The sequence below is a fragment of the Amblyomma mixtum genome, chromosome 2 (genome assembly GCF_055824585.1).
Source record: "Amblyomma mixtum isolate Tamu chromosome 2, ASM5582458v1, whole genome shotgun sequence".
In the NCBI taxonomy this organism is placed as follows: Eukaryota; Metazoa; Arthropoda; class Arachnida; order Ixodida; family Ixodidae; genus Amblyomma; species Amblyomma mixtum.
Genome location: NC_143013.1, coordinates 255,997,887 through 256,009,194, shown reverse-complemented (window position 1 = coordinate 256,009,194; position 11,308 = coordinate 255,997,887).

The following is an 11,308-nucleotide window of genomic DNA, read 5'->3' as shown; positions in this document are numbered from 1 at the left end:
TCTTGCGGATGCGTCGACTCCCACAAAAAGAAAGAAGCCAAAGTTCAGCAAACGCTCAGAAAATGATGAAGGCAAGATGTAAGGTGCACCGACGCGGTTTTTTCTTATTCTATCATGACCTCTTGTCCCTTCCTTTTCTTCATTTCTGTTGCTTCCTTGGCCAGCCGTAGGTTACGATTGAGAATATATAAAAAAATAATACACAAGTTTGCTAGAACCAAATCTCACAGACAAAAAAGAAGCTTTAGGCTATTTCTGTCTTCCTTCACCATTACAATGACGCTGTTTCTCATCGTATAATCCCTCTTTTTTCTCTGTTTGGAGGTACAGGGGGGGTGGGAAGCAGGCGCCATCCCAATGGGCACTGAACCTCTCTTGGACGCCCTGCGGACATCCTGAACGTCCGTAGGACGTCGAGGGGACTTTCAATGCCCATTTGGGATAACGTTGCCACGGTCGAGAAGCGGGCGCCAACGATAAAAAGAAGATTCCCAGGCTTAGCTTGGTTAAGCAAAGAATGCGTTGCATATTGCGCGGTCTTTTTGAGCGAGGTATTGCTTGGCGGCACTCGATTTTCTCAGCAGCTTTTCCTCCGTGACGTATGGATGGATGGATGGATGGATGGATGGATGGATGGATGGGTGGGTGGGTGGGTGGGTGGGTGGGTGGGTGGATGGGTGGATGGATGGATGGATGGATGGATGGGTGGGTGGGTGGGTGGGTGGGTGGGTGGATGGATGGATGGATGGATGGATGGATGGGTGGGTGGGTGGGTGAGTGGGTGGGTGGGTGGGTGTGTGGGTGTGTGGATGGGCGGGTGGGTGGGCGGGTGGATGGATGGATGGATGGATGGGTGGGTGGGTGGGTGGATGGATGGATGGATGGATGGATGGATGGATGGATGGATGGATGGATGGATGGATGGGTGGGTGGGTGGGTGGGTGGGTGGATGGATGGATGGATGGATAGGAGCGCCCCTTTTGAAACGGGGCGGTGGCAACCGCCACCATGCTCAGTCGCCTTTTTTATCTTTTTCCTTTTTTTTCTTTTTCTAACGTGGTTTGGTGACGTCACCAAACCACGTGACGTCACGTCACCAAACCACGTGACGTCACGTCACGTGGTTTGGTGGCTGCACGGCCGCGCCCAAGGGCTGAACTGAGTGATTGCAACACGCTACGCATAAAAATTGAGTCTCCTACTCCTTGCAGAAGAGAGCGTGAGGAGAAGCAAGGCAGGGAGGAAAGAAAGAACGAGGGGGAGGGGGGGCGTGGAAAGAGATAGGCAGTGAGGCATTGGGCTACACGAAAAAACAGGCGTCACGACCTCCCACCTGGGTTTGTAGGCCCTCCAGGACATGGCCATAACCTCGCAGAGTTGTTAAAGCAGAAGATCGAGATGGAGAAAAAATATATATACATGAGTAACAGTCGGGCATTGTGCTACTCTTCATTGAAACTATTTATTGTAAAGAGGAAGATCATCAGCAGTCAGAGCAGCAGAACCGAGGCGAGGCGCGAGACGAGAAGACGACGATCGGCAGCTGAAGCAGCAGAGCCGACGCGCGGCGAATAGACGGGCTGAGATCGGAGGAAGCAGTGGTCTCAGAAGGCATAGTGCGGTGAAAAGGCTGGGGAGGGGCGTAGGCATAACCTCGAGGGTCGGGATCGGCAGCAGGGGACAACACTTGGCGGCGGCAGTGACGCATCACGTGACCAGGAATGCCACAGGCATAACAAATGGGTAAGTTGTCCGGTGTCCGCCATGGACGGAAACGTTGCGGTGGTGGCTGGGCAGGACGAAATGGTGTCGACTGCGGTGGATGCTGGTACGAAACGAACGTTTCTGGCCGGGGACGCCTGACGGCTTCGGCGTAGGTAAGTGGCGCAGCGACGGGAGGCGAAGAGGAAACCGATGGCAGGGCTTCGGACACTTGCTCCCGAATGACGTGCTGAAGTGTCGGAGTTAGGTTAGAAGGACTCGGAACAGCAGGAAGAAGCGACAGCTGCCGCGCAACCTCCTCACGGACAAACTGCTTGATCTGGAGCAGTAACGAGCTGTCTTCTGTCGTCATGCTGAGGCTAGTAACTGTGTCTGTCTGTGGAGACGGCTGCCGAGTGAAAACGCGCTGTCGGCGAAGCTCATCGTAGCTTTGGCAGTGGTCGAATATATCGGTAACAGAGGTGACGTTCTTGCCCACAAGCATATTGAAAGCGTCGTCTTCGATTCCTTTAAGGACGTGTTTAACTTTATCGGCCTCTGGCATGGACGCATTGACACGCTTGCAGAGATTGACGACGTCCCAGTCAGTATGGTCGGCCGCCACGTACATTGACAACATGTCACCTAATGTTCGATTGAAACGTTCAGTCAAGCCGTTCGTCTGGGGATGATAGGCAGTAGTGGTGCGGCGAGTAATGTTGCATTGCTGCAGGAGAGATGAAACGACGTCTGACAGAAACACCCGCCCACGGTCGCTCAACAGTTCACGCGGTGCTCCGTGCCGAAGTATGAAATGGTGCAAGAGGAAGGTGGCAACATCCCGCGCTGTAGCAGCTGGGAGGGCGGCTGTTTCAGCGTACCGTGTCAGGTGGTCTACAGCGACGATAACCCAGCGGTTTCCTGCAGCAGTGTACGGAAGGGGTCCATACAGGTCAATGCCAACTCGGTCAAATGGCCTGGATGGGCAAGGCAAAGGCTGCAGAGGGCCGGTCGAATGATGATGACCGAGCTTGCGGCGCTGGCAATCGGGGCAGGAACGGACGAATTTTCGAACGTAGTTGTACATGCCGCGCCAGTAATAGCGGAGGCGAAGCCGGTTGTAGGTCTTGAAAGCACCGCCGTGACCAGCTTGCGGGTCGCTATGAAAGGCTGCGCATATTTCTGAGCGTAAATGTCCAGGGATCACTAGGAGCCATTTGCGGCCATCAGGGAGATAATTTCGGCGGTACAAAATCCCATCATGAATAGTGAAGTGGGCAGCCTGACGGCGGATTGCACGCGGTACCGACACGACAGAACAGTCTGAAAGATAACGTACAAGAGAAGTGATCCACGTGTCCTTGGACTGCTCGTTGGGCATATCGTCCAATGACAAGGGGGCGCAGTCGATGGCGGGAGGAGAGGCACATTCATTGGCTAGAGGTGAACGAGACAAAGCGTCGGCGTCGTTATGCTTCCTGCCAGAGCGATAGATCACACGAATATCGTACTCCTGAAGGCGTAAGGCCCATCGGGCGAGGCGGCCATTTGGGTCTTTGAGGGAGGACAGCCAACATAGGGAATGATGGTCCGTGACGACCGCGAAAGGCCGGCCGTATACGTAAGGTCGAAATTTTCCGATTGCCCAAACGATTGCCAAGCACTCTTTTTCTGTGACGGAGTAGTTTTGCTCTGACTTCGTCAGGGTGCGGCTCGCGTATGCTCGCGTATGATTATTTAATCAGGGCGTATGCACGTGAATTACTAAGAAGGCGTTGCAGATTGTTCGTGCCATAATGCGTGGACAGCATGCGATGGATTTTACAGGCAATGTGTGACATTATAGCTCAGTTTATAAGATAATGAGTTATGGAATCAGAACCACGCCCACAAGGGCATTTGTTGTTAGGCCGGAGCCCAAAACGATGAAAATCAATAGGGAAACGACCGTAGCCTGTTATGAACTGAACCATGGGTTTCGGGGAAGGGAAGAAGATAGAATGCGAGTGACATCAGAGACCCAGAGGTAAAGTTCAATGCTACGGAATGTCACTGCGCAAACCATCTCCTGTGTACAGAAGCTGGAAAGGCGGTCCGGACACAATGGCGAGGAAACTGAGAGTAACGAGAAAGTCCGAGATGTGCTGCTGAGGCCGTTGCAATCTCCGCAAGTTCATTACCGATAACACCCCGGTGACCCGGGATGTGACGCCTAATCATACAGAGTTCTGCAATTTCCAGTTAAAGATGTTTGATTTTGGCAGCGCTCAGGCAAGATATCTGAAGGATATAATGCGGCATAGTAGCAGTAATATATAGAGATGTTCATGATAGCGCTATTTGGCCGGTGCATGTCGATACCCGGCGTGCTAAAAAGCGAGAAAGGTTTGTAAAGGCCTCCATATATACAGTATATATATATATATATATATATATATATGAACCCACCTTCCCGTCTACGGTTACCCTTTTGGAAAGCGTTAGTAACTCATTAGGATGTGCAGGATTAGACGAGAAGGAATTTAGTCGCAGAGGCTGGATTTCAACCCTTTAACAAATTTACTAAGTGGCGCATGGCTTTTTACGTCACTTTTTATTTCTACACGAAAACTGGGAAACAGGTAAAGCACAGCGCAGAATACGGTTTTTTTGACGGACAACACGTCTCACACCGGTTACGCAAAAGCAGTTATTTGGTCATATCTATAAATGCAGAGCTATAAGAGTAATGTGCCAAAGATAGCAAACAAGAAAAGAAAAATTTATTCAGTTTATTGCAAAGCGACAAATCACAATTACACTACAATCAACAAAGAGCAAGCAAGAACATGACTTCTTCGTAAGGCGTTGCTGTACATTTATATACATAAGCACATGAGTTTTTACACAAAGTAATGAATTAACTTGAAAAAATATACTATATAATGACTAGCGTAGCGCAAAACTAGGCCTAATTCTTAGCACGTAATTTCGGTGCCTACCACGTCCCTAACTCGCAAATACCGTCGCATGATCCGCCAGCAGTCGTAGGGTATTGTGTCCAGGCAAGGACGGCCATCAGCCCTTTCCTCGCAAACAACCCTCTCCCTGACCACACCGGTGACGCTCATGAAAAAGTCCAAGTCGTCCAGGTCGGCGAGCCTGCTGTTGATCGCCTCCTTAGCTTCTTTTTCGTTCACTGAAGCCACTTCCTGGACCTTGCTGACGAGCATGTGGTTCGACCTCAGCAGCTCGAGAGCCTCTGCTCCGCTTTTTTCCACCGCGCGGCCGCTAACGCACTGAGCGGCGTGGACCAGGAGAGTGCAGTTGCGCGCTACTACTTCCTGGATCAAGTTCCAGTCTTCGGCGGAGGCTCTCAGCCGATAAGCCTTCACCGAAAGGATTGTGCAATTGCCGTCAATGTGCTTGGCAAGCGCCGAAAAGAACGCTGGCGAGGGTCTGATGCTGGTCAAGTGGTAGGTGAGCGCCCTAATGCTCTTGCTTGAACAGACGATGTCAGCGAGGATCCGGGCGGTGAGCCTACTCTCGCACCAGCGCTCCACATCGAGCGTCGTGATGCTGGTGTTATTCGAGAGTGCCTCGAGCAAGACTAGTGCCTCGTTGCGGAGCGCCCAGAAGTTCAGCGTAACATCGCTCAGCAGCTGAGTCTTCCGCAGGTAATGAGCGAGTAAACGGGCTGACTCGGCGTCAATATCACCTTCTGCTTCCACCGACAGGGATGTCAAAGTGTTTAACGTCGGCAGCTGCGCTAAACATCTATAAATTTCACCAGTGCGTGCTATCTCGTCAACCACCACGCGAATGTCTCCAATACGCAACCACTTCGAGGCACTCTCCAGGCTCATCTCGTCCATATCAAGTGTGTCGATCTTCACCCTGCTGCCGGTGTCGGTCTCGCAGATAAGGCGGAACAGCTCGCGAAAGGAAGAGTTGCTGGGCTTATGGATGTTCACCTCTGCCATAAAACCGCTCGCCGCCAGCGCCTCGAAGAACGCCCTCTGGTCCTGCTTGGGAAATGCACTCACAGACATCGTAAGCTTCCGCAGTGATGACACCTCGCGCAGCATGTGCACAAAGGGCTGGATGCGCCAGTGAATGCCCTTGTACGAGTCGTCTCCCGTGCTTGGCACACTCGTCAGGTACGTGAATAAGTGCATGCACGATTGAAGTGTCAGCCGCTGCACTGTCCTGCTGCAGGAAACAGACATTGCCAATGCCCAGGCCTCAATAGTGGTGATGCGAAAATGGGATAGTTCTAAGCTGACCAGCGCCGTCAAGCTTTTCGTTGCTGCTGCAATCGCAGCCACACCCAAGGAGGTAGGATTTTGGAGTGATCCGACCAGGCGCAGCGACTGGAGTGAGATGTTTTCTTTGAGTGCCTGCGAGAAAAGGTTGTTTTCGTCCGCTCTCAGGCAGCTGAGGTCAATGCTGAGCTCGGTGATGGTTGCATTCGTTGCAAGCGCTTGCGCGATGTCCGACATGCCCGGGGACTTGGCGACAAATCTCTGAACCGCAAGCCGACCCAACTTGGTGTTTCTCGCTACAACATTGCGGAGAAGTTCCATGTTACCGGAATATTCGTCTACGTGCAGGGTGTGACAGACGAACTCTTCCAGGTGGTGCAGGTTGCACATCGCAGCCAGCAGCCGCTCGTGCTCGCTGAAGATTGGATGTTCTACGCACAACTTGAGACTCTTCAGGCGGCGGGACTCGCGGAGGCCGTCGCAGAGAAGGTCAAGGTACTCTGGACGCTGGAACACGCCCCATTCGTCCACTCGAAGGGCGGTCACGCAGGAGTGTGAGATGAGTAGCCAGTGCAAGAGAAGGATGGCGCGCTGGAGACGGCATGCGCGCTCCCGCATGTCACCGGGCACGAGACAACAGAGGACCTCCAGCTCGCCAGGGGCGTCCCGTTCCCTCAGCTGAACGTTGATCGCGGCCAGGACACGATTCCATTGTTTGAGCTGGCGAGGCAGCTCACAGGCGTGACGGCTGCCTCGAGCGCATGGCGCGCTGATGTCGGCTCCGCTGCTCTGCAGTATCGTCTTAGTCTCTTGCAGCCGGGCGTATGCTTCGTTCGCCGAGCTGAACAGCACCGAGCCGTCGAGCTTCGGGCACAGCTGGTTCACGATTTTCGCGTGCATCCACAGACCCAAGTCCTTTGGAGCCATAGCCTGCAGCAAGGAAACGTTTGTGTTGGCATGAAACTTCCTGAAACGCAATGCTTTACCTTATTTTCGTTTTTATTGCGGTAGCTTTAGAAGCACCACAGGGCCGAAATGCGTCGTCGGTCATAAAATTGGCCCCTTCACTGTAGGGAAGTGATGTCCCAGACCGGCGCATTCACATTGGGTACAGGTAGATGACGTCACTAGACCCTATAGTATTCCCATTTGCCTTACAGGTAGGGACGTCGTCAGGCCAGAAGTGACGTGCCTTCCGTTAACGGCATTAGCAGCTTCTAATACTATCGATTTGTCAACAGATAATGGAATTAGATGCCCCGGTAATCTTTAATGGGACAGATTTTACTTCACATCGTGCGGTTTCGCGTCCTACGTTAGTCACAAAAGTCGCTGAATGGGCGCGAGAGCGGTGACATCACAAGGTTACGCGACCAACTGCGCGAACATTCAAAAATAAAAAAAAGTGGCAGTGCTCAATCGGGAAAGGACGAAACAAGCAGGTTGGAACATGTCCTCCGCGGCCCCCGCGTCAGTGTGCGGCTACTCTTTGTTGAGTTTAGAGATGCTTCGAACAGTTCCATTGGGCACGGATCAACAACCTACTGTAAACGGCTCTACAGACGAGGGGGAGCGCAGACTCGCTCCCAAGTACCTCTACAGCAGCGGTTCTAGCGATGTCGCATTCTACTAATAAGATGACGTAATGAAGCGATTCAATAATTTTTTTGTGAACTCATTAACCGAAAGAATAACAGATTAGTGGTTTTTGAGCAAAGAAAATGGCGCCGTAATTGTCTCGCTGCTCGGTGGACAGCTCAACCGCGTCATTAGGGAAGCGAGGGATATGGGAGTGCAATAAGAAAGAAAAAAAAACAGGTGCCGTAGTGGAGGGCTCCGGGAAAATTCTGACCACTGACATCGCACAGCTCACGGGCGCCTTTTGCGTTTCGCCTGCATCGAAAAGCGGCCGCCGTAGTCGGGTTCTAACCGCTACACTGCAGATTTTGCCGGTTAATGGCGAATTTATGCAGGAACATATAAAATTTTCCTTTCTTACGCCGCTTCTTCTGCTGTGTACTTGTAAGGTTTGGCGTCATTTCAAAATCTGTAACGAAGTACGCAAAGCGGGGGCACTGAGCTTTCAAGGAGGCAAAAGTTTGCCTTCAGTCAGAGGACACGGATAACGACAGCTGCGGACTGAATTCGTGGCTACGCGCTTAGCTAGAAGAAGTATGCCCAAAATAATCTTGAAATGTGCTTTAGTTAACACAAAGTTGAGCGCGTTTTCCTTGTAAGCGAAAATGCTAGCGAATCCTGCCTCCGCGGCGGAAAAACCTGAGTAGTCGCTGCGATGAGCGGCGAGGTTTCAACAAGTTGGGAATATTCGCTGCGACGCGCCGCTCAATCGCTCAGTCGCTGGAATGTGAACCAGCCTTTACACGTTACACTTAACAGGAGTAAACTGCTTTTTTAACGCTTTTGCTGGTTATAAGAAAATAAAGTTGCGGAGCCAGAGAAAAAGGCTGCGTTTCAGTTCTGCAGTATGAATACCATCAATATATTTATACTCATTTAAACGACAGGAAGGCCGGATGTCTGATACGAGGAGGTCTGACTCAAAGCAGCACACATGCGAGGGAATCTCTTTCACTTTTTGAAGCAGATCGCACTATGCCGTAACAGTTTGCAGTTGTCTTGAAATGGGCAATAACCAAGTGTAATAAGTTTTTTAATGCAATTGTGACTGGTGACAACCGCTTTTCTGATCTTTTCCCGAACTCCGTAATCGGGAACTGCGGAGTAATCGTTATTTGCTCGTATAAGAGAAATATAAATATCAAGACACAAACTGAACACCTTCAGCGTGAAGACCTTCAACTTATGTGTAATGACAACTTGCGCACAAATAACGTAATGAAATGAGGCAGTCCTGCTGTCGTGGTGTCTGGGAATATTCCGCGCTTTTCCTTGCTCCGCTGAGGCAATAGATACGTTCAGCCTTTGTCGAAAATATAAAATAGAGCCCTGTAGATTTACTCGTGAGTCCTCTTCCGTGGTTCGTTTCGCATGCTCAGAGATGATGTATACTACAAAGATTGGACTTTTCGGTTTAAATAGAAAAAAAAAAAACCATAGAAGTAAGCGGAATTTACTTTTCGAAATTCGGTTTTAACAAAAAAGGTGAGTATTCTTGGCGTGCAAGGCATAGCTAGCTGGCTCCTCAGTGCGAGTTACACTCGGTTACATTGATTAACTAAGTAGGGAAGCCTGGGCCTTGATCGACAGTAGTATTGTTGGGGAAAGCCGCGTAGTTGTGCAATTTAAAGCATTTTTCCGCTTGTTTGCACGCCCCTGAAGACCGGGAAGCACCACTAACTCGTTGTCTGCTGTCTAAGTACGTACTTCAATGCATATTGTAACCGCGCGTATGACCAGGGACGAAGAAACAGACTCCTTCGTCGCTTGTCGTTCCCGCGGTTACAATACAGGCTGAAGTACGAAACACCAACTAGCCCGCCTTGCCCTGTTATATTTCCTATCTGAGCACTGTTCGTTCACTTTATCATCACCCGCTTAGAGCAGTTAGTCGGCTAAGTAGGTTTAGTAACTGCATGTAGGAAAATGACACAAAACCGTACGTGGTCGTCATGAAAACTATTATGTTCGGGCTACCGCGACGACTGAGCCATCTCTGCCATCAACACTCAGACCAAGTGATGCCCCGCCCTCTCGCTCAACCCAGCGCGACAACCCAAAGGAAACTTGCCAAGCTAGTTTTTTGAAGCAAACTTCCACTTGCGTTCTTACCTGCTGGCTGTCTCATTAAACTGTTATTAATGAAAGCAATTACAGCCGCCGCGGTGGATCGGTGGTTATGCATGGTACTCGGCTGCTGACCCGAACGACGCGGGTTCGGCCCCGGCTGCGCCCGTTGCACTTCGATGGAGGCCAAATGCTAGAGGCCCATGTACTGTGCGATGTCAGCGCGCGTTAAAGAACCTCAGGTGGTCGAAATTATCCGGAGCCCTCCACTACGGCGTCTTTCATAGACTCAGTAGCTTTGATACGTTAAAAACCATAAAACCACGAAAAGGAAACAATTTCTTCTGCAACAACACCTGCAAGTGCAAAATAGTTTATTTACGGTTTGGTTTATGTGGTTTAACGTCTCAAAGCAAATATCCGGCCATGAGGGACACCGTAGGGAAGGGCTCCGGAAATTTCAACCACCTGGGGTTCTTTAACATGCACTGACATCGCACAGTACACGGGAGTCGAGAATTTCGCCTCCATCGAAATTCGACCACCGCGGCCGGGATCGAACCCGCGTCTTTCGGGTCAGCAGCCGAGCGCCACAACCACTGAGCCATCCCGGCGGCACAAAATCAGTGGTAAAATATGTTAATTACTGGAAAACGAACTGTTCACTCCGAAAAGTGCCGACATAGACTCTAAGTAGCTTTTGAGCAACGATAATTGCCGCATTAAATCATCGAAAAAATCTGTAATTAATTTGTCCAAAAAAATATTCGTCGAAAAGAAACGGAACTTGCATTCTGAAACAAACGCCGAAAAAAGCCCCCCTAATTTACCAAAAATAAAAACTGAAAAGGCCAACCCCTATAATTATACCCTCCCAAAGGCGAAAGGGACTCGCGTCCTCAACCCTCCCAATAAGCTTGCGACCGCCCAATGTGTTGAGAGCCCCGCTACACGACTAGGAAGCAAATCCTCTTTTGTGCTATATTTATGGCAAAGGCTGTACGCTGAAATGTAGTCTATGTGTTTCGCGTTTGAAAGTTTTCAGGAAGGTTGTTCGATTACCGTCTCGGGTGTCTACGATTCCCCTGGACGAACGGTGCCTCTTGAAGGAGTCGGAGGTTGAGACCGATGGATGCAGACTGCAGCGCTGCACAGCTCGCCGTCGTTAGACGCCAGGACTTCCACTGATGTCCTCTTTTATATCCTGGTCAGACCCCAGGAGGGAAATGAGGACGGCTGCTAGACGGGTATCCCGATGCGTCAGCGTGCCCCCAATTTCCGTTGGTGATTAACGTACTTCTCTGGTTAAACGTTATCTCTGGGCTCTGAATTCAAAGCGAGCTGATTCCAAATGACCCAGGTTTTGCGCGCGCGAACATCTCAGATATCTTTTTTAAAAAATTCCTAGCTTATCGTGTCGTTATGATAAGCGCTGTCCTAGTTTTATTGTGCTGAAAAAGGGGGTTCAGTGCGCAGGATAATAGCGCCCCTCCTTCCGGTTATCGTATTTCTCCTGTGCACTGCCCCCCCCATTCCCCGAAGCCCTAACCGATAGCGCCACCCTATTCAAAAAGTCCCTACTGAGGTGCGACTGACTCACGCCCGCAATAGACAACATAAAAGTGCAGGGGTAAGATGGCTGCAGCTGGCACAGGGCA